This window comes from Euprymna scolopes, chromosome 27 (genome assembly GCF_053919585.1).
Source record: "Euprymna scolopes isolate OS-2025 chromosome 27, ASM5391958v1, whole genome shotgun sequence".
NCBI classification, from domain to species: domain Eukaryota; kingdom Metazoa; phylum Mollusca; class Cephalopoda; order Sepiida; family Sepiolidae; genus Euprymna; species Euprymna scolopes.
This window is the reverse complement of record NC_136508.1, coordinates 96,212,237-96,218,236: the sequence shown is the minus strand read 5'-3', so window position 1 is coordinate 96,218,236 and position 6,000 is coordinate 96,212,237. Positions and strand designations below refer to the sequence as shown.

The 6,000-nt window shown below is 33.1% G+C and overlaps 1 protein-coding gene across 1 annotated transcript in view; it reads left to right on the top strand.

Moving 5' to 3' along the window:
- The first annotated feature begins 1,071 nt into the window (after window positions 1–1,071).
- LOC145248747 (uncharacterized) overlaps window positions 1,072–6,000 on the top strand; it is a 199,072-nt gene continuing 194,143 nt past the window's right edge. The window contains exon 1 of the mRNA XM_080110392.1: window positions 1,072–1,222. The gene's annotated coding sequence lies outside the window, so the exon portion shown is untranslated. The remainder of the gene's footprint in view (window positions 1,223–6,000) is intronic.

Sequence of the window (6,000 nt, the reverse complement as noted above, 5' to 3'; positions counted from 1 at the left end):
AAGTGTTTAGACGAAGAATTGGCTGAGTAATTTGGTAGAGACAGCAGAGGTCAAATGTTTTTAACTTTGACCTCTAAACATTTATTGTTTTGGACTCAAATCGAATTAAAAAGTTTGATCCTTGTCCAAGTAACCTACATCTAAAAATTCAATTGTTTAGACCCAAAATTGGTGGAGGAGTTTGGTAGAGTTTTTAAAGGTCAAATCGTTGAACAGACAAATTTCTAGCCGATAACCGATTAAAAAGATTTTCCTAAATCTTAATACCCCTTATGTCAAATCTTGAGTCTGCAGACTGAAAATTGCCAGACTAGTTTGGCAGGGAAATGTACACACACACACACACACACACACACACACACACACACACACACACACTTTTATAGATATATAGATTAGGCTGTTACTATATATATACTCGACTTTTAGTCCATTAAAAACGAGCAATAGTTATGGCCGTTGACTTAAAATGAGTGCTTTCACTGCTTTATGCCAAACTTCTAGAGTAAATGTATTGTGATGTTTAATCTTTAGTAATACCTCGAACATCGAACGTCATACAAAATTTCAGCTAGATCGGCTCAGTAATTTCCAAAAAGAAGGTGGAACGGACAGACTAAAAGACAGCGTTTGTGTACTATACTAGTCGGGGATACGTTCTCGCCAATCATTCCGACAGAAAGTGGACTGTTGTGGTTTCTTCAGACTCTGCTTCTCCGTAGTTTACTTACTTCTTCCTACCTACCTCCCTTTCTATATCAGTATTTATTTATTCTCTCTCTCTCTCTCTCTCTCTCTCTCTCACACACACACACACACACACACACACACACACACACACACACATTTTCTCTGTCCCCCCTTCCTATTACACTCTCTATACCACTCTTTATTTCTTATTTATTTACATATATATCTCTTTATCTATTATTCTCTTTATCTCTCTCACTCTAGATCCGTCTATCTATAATCCTCACTGTTTCTTCACTTCCCTCCCTCTCTATCCTTCTGTCTCTTTCTCTCATTAAATCGAGCCTTCCCTCTGCCCCCAACAAATTTCCGCGTCGCAAATAAAAAAGAAAGAAAAAAAAAAAGAAAGAAAGAGAAGGAAGGGGACTATCGTGACGTCACACGTACCACCTTCTTTCTCTCTCTCATTTTTTTTTTTTTAATACTAACAAAGTCTACTGTGACCACCGGAATATTAACATTTATTTAGAAGGTACGTTTTCTTTTCTTTAAAAAAAAAAAATGAATAACGAAAATAATTTTCATAAGCTGAAAACTTTTTCATAATAATTTTGCCCGCCTTCTCTAATAATGTCGATTGACACGAAAAACGTCTAGATTTTCCGTTCACAACTTTTTCTTTAGTTGTGTCTTGTTTCAAAGTTTTCTTTTTTCGTGTTTTCGTTTGACAATGTTAAATTCGACGGATTTTCAATTTTGTTAGCAATCAACAAAATGTAGTTTCGTTTGATTTTTAAAAAGAAAATGTTTTTTTTCATCGTAATTGTTTTTGTTTTTAACTTTGTTTTACTTTTATAGTTGTTTCCGTTATCCACGTGTTTTCATTTCCTCGTTGACGTTAACGGGTTTGTATTACTGTACACATAGATTCGAAGTTATCAAAAAACAAATATATAATAAATAAATATTATCAAAGGCAAGATAAGTTACTTTTCTACCAAACTGGATACATTTTTCGTGTTTTTATTCAATGTAACATGTTTATTCAGCTCGAAAAACATACATTGTTTACCGATGTATTGGAAAATTCAAAATGGCGCCCAACACTCTCTTTAACACGGTAAGTTCAGGAAAAGGTGTTATAAATAATAAACTAGACAAAATATTATTTAAAAAACACCGAATATATGTCAACCCATGTCACGGTAATATATATTGAGCGAGTTTCTAACAGTATTTTGTCTAGTTTTATATTTATAGCACCTTTTCCAAAACTTACCGTGTTACAGAGAGAGTCGGGCGCCATTTTGAATTTTCCAATACATCGGTAAACACTGCATGTTTTTCGAGCTGAATAAACATGTTACATTAAATAAAAACATTAGAAAATTATCCAGTTTGGTAGAAAAGTAACTTTTCTTGCCTTTGCTAACATTTATTTGTTATATATTTGTTTTTTGACAACTTTTTCGAATCTATGTGTACAGTAATACAAACCCATGTTGCTTTAATGACAGCTATCTTAAAGCTGAAATATTCAATATTAGCGTGTAATTAATAAACCTCTGGGATTTAAATGTAGTGCGATATGAAAGGAACAGTGCTCGGACGGAGATTAGAATAGACAGACGATGACCAATGACCACTCACCCATACTTTTGAGGATCTTGAAAAAAAAAACCTTATTTATAGTTTACAGTTCTGTCATTAAGAAATCCTTCTCGACCGCGGTAATTTTTGCTTGTCATATGAAGAGCGCCAGTCGCCACCTTCTTGGGGGAGGACGGATATTATTCCCACACGTGAAAAAATTACCGTTCGTTTTATTTTACTCGGGTGAGTAGGTATGTAATAAGACTATTGTGGTTAAGCACGATCTACGTAAATATATTTACGTAGGTCGTGGGTTAAGACGAAGATGATCACTTGGTGACGGCTATCCCGAATTGATAATCGTAAGCGCAAGCCGCCATCAAGTAGACCGTTTCTTGTACCAAACAGTCATAAACAAAACATCAACTACAAAAAACGACCCTGGTGTCTAACTCTGTCCCGTGGGGAGGCATAGTAAATAGGTACAAAAAAAAAAAGTAAGATAAAATTTTATAATTGAAATGGTGCAAGTCCAGAATTCAACTTAATTTAAAAAAAAAAAATAAGGCGCTAAAATGCAGAGAGTGATCCGCGCTATTTTTTAAAATCGTATTTCCAAGTTTGGTGCTTCTACACTTTATTGCCGAACTTCGAGACGCCATTTTATTTCACGCACCTGCTGTCCAAACTTAGGGAAGAAATCATATCAAATTATGGCCGAAGCATGAAATAAATAACAAAAAAATTAAACTTCCGAAAAGAATTATGAAAAAAAGTAAATAAAGTTTTTTTTTTTTTTTTTTTTTAAGAAATGACATATAATGGTTTAAACTGAGCGAGGAGGAGCGCTATTTGAAAACCAAAACATTTATTGCATAAACATTTATCAAAATATAATTTGAAAAACACGGTAAATTTATACAAACACCGTGACAGCGAATTAACCCTAACCCTAAACCCTAACCCTAACCCTAACGCTGTCACGGTGTTTGTATAATAATACCTAAATTTATTCTTTCCCTTTCCAGAAGGAATCGTTCGCCAGTTTAATTTTTTTTTGTTTTTGTTTATTTTATGCTTCGGCCATATTTTATAATATAATGATTTCTCCCTTGGATTTGGACAGCAAGTGCGTGAAATAAAATGGCGTCTCCAATTTCGGCAATAAAGTGTAGAAGAAGCACCCCAAGTTTAATTAAAGTTTTTTATATTTTTTTTATTCAATTGTAAGGTACAGAATAGGTACAAAACACCCTCCCCTCCCCATGTTAAGAATGGCTTTTAAAATAATAACGTTATTATTTCAGCACGGATCACTCTCTGCATGAGTACCAAAATAAATAAATAAAAGCGACCCGAACGAGCTTTATCCCTCGGACCTTTATGAGCTTTCCCCCCTGCCGCAAAATTAATTCCTTTTTATGTTTTTTAAAAATTTTTGTGAATTATCGACAACAGACTTAACTTTCATAGTAGCAGAATTTTTTATTTTTATTTTTTAAATTTATTTAATGACTTTTACGTTTGAATTTAACCTGGATACCAAAAATTCATGAGCACCTTTTTATTTTTTTACAAAAATATTTGAATTATTTCATTTTACACACACACGTGAAACCTTAATAAGAAGAGTTGCTGATTGACCACAAAATGGGATATCAATTTATTACAACGTTACAATTGAAAAGTGACCCCACCATATTAAAAGTCATTAAGTTAAAAAAAAATCCTGCTAATATAAGTCTTATCGACGATAACCCGCAGAAAAAAAAAAAAAAAAAAATAAAATAAAAATCGTGAAAAAGAATTAATTTTACAGCAAGGGGGGAAAGCTCGTCCAGGTTCGGGGGGAGAGGGCGAAGCTCATTCAGGTCCGCCAAAATAAATGCATAAAATACAGAAAACTCTGATGTATTGATGTACCTACATGTCAGGGAACGAAAATTGATCAAGTAGTTTAACTCAAATCAAATTTTATGAGGAAGCTAGATGTTGTCTTGATCCGCCATATTCAATAAACAATGATGAACAAAATTCGGATTTATATTACAATACAGTATACACAGAGGTACGAAAAAATTGTCAAAAACAAATATCTATAACAAATTGTAGGCACCTCCAACGCGCGCCACAGTTTTAACCCCCACTACTGTATATAACTATAATTTAATTTAATATTATCATCCTAACTTTTTTTATCATTTAAAAGAAGCTTCAAATAAACTATTATTTAAAAAAAAAAATTTACAGCATACAAAAATAATGAAAATGCGAGACAAAAATGATGTTTACATTATCGACGTTTTAAAACAACGTTGCTATGTAGTGGTGTTTTTGAAGCCGTAGACATGTTTTAAAAATCTAGCAAAAATCAAATAATCGTCATATTTTCCTGTAATTTTCAATGTTTATTCATTATTAAATAAACTTACATAATAAAAGGTTTCGTTAAATATTTTTCTTTTGTGTTATACCCCCTCCCCCTTATATTTCGTGTTAAGAAAACTAAACAAAATAAATGTAGGTTGATAAAAATTTCAACATTTTTTAAAGCTCAAATAAAGTGAAAATTATTTCGCGATGTGACTAGTCACCTTACTACGCGCGTCCATGCGCGAACGCATCATGTAAGAATAGCATAAACGATGGCGGTGGTGAGACTCGGCGACTCGCCACCGCCACTGGTGAGTTGGCACAAAATAGTGCGAGGGTTCAGGGGTTAATACCATGGAAACGGTAAATTTGCGACGGGTTTGAATATCAGATTCGTTGTCAGCGACTCCGAAAACTTATAAAGAACCAAATTTTATTGGTCGGTGTTCTGTTGTAGTTAAAGTAAACATTTACTAAGTTTTAGACTTAGTTCAACAAAAAAATTGTTTCAGTTCAAATTCTGTAGAAGCATCCATTTATGATCTATTTGCGTTTTATTATTTTTTTCAACTAAAGGTTTTAATATTTAGCAAGATTATAAGTTGTGAGTAAAATTCCGTGATCAACCATTTCGACCACGAATTATTCTGCTGACGACCAATATTCTACGGTAACTAAAAAAGGGGCCTTTTTTTATTTATTCTAATAAATATATATACGAAAAAAAAAAAAAAATATGGAAATAGGTTACAAATAGTTTTAACTAATTTCCTAGCTGTGTTTCCTTTAAATAATTTATGTCGCCTATCTTAACGTTTACCCTTTGTATCAATTTTAACGACGTTACGAACAGACCAGTTTCACCTGATAAATATTGTTATTTCAACACTTCCTGACCCAGGCCGCTCAGAACCGCCTTGTCTGACTTGTCAGTGACCGCCAGAAAGGGAGGAAAAGTTGTTACGCACTTATTAATAAAACTGCTTGTTTATTTTTAAAATGTCCTTTTCCTAACAACAATCAAATATCTTTTGCAGTTTGTGAGTCTTCTATACGAGCTCAGATCATCATATGGTAATCGTCAATTGAACAATGACGGTAGAGTGGTAGTGGTGAATGTTTTTCTCACGTTAAAATGGGGCTTCGTGGGAAATGGTTTTGAACTCGTAAACTAATCGGATTTTAATAAAAATGCCCAGTACTATTATAAAATAATGATAGAAGGGTTTTTAGGTAAAAATGCAGAATCATTAGCAGTCGAGAATTTAATTCTACTGCGTTTGCTATAAATTATTATTATTATTATTATTTAATTCTCACCTGTTAATTATTGTGCACTTAATC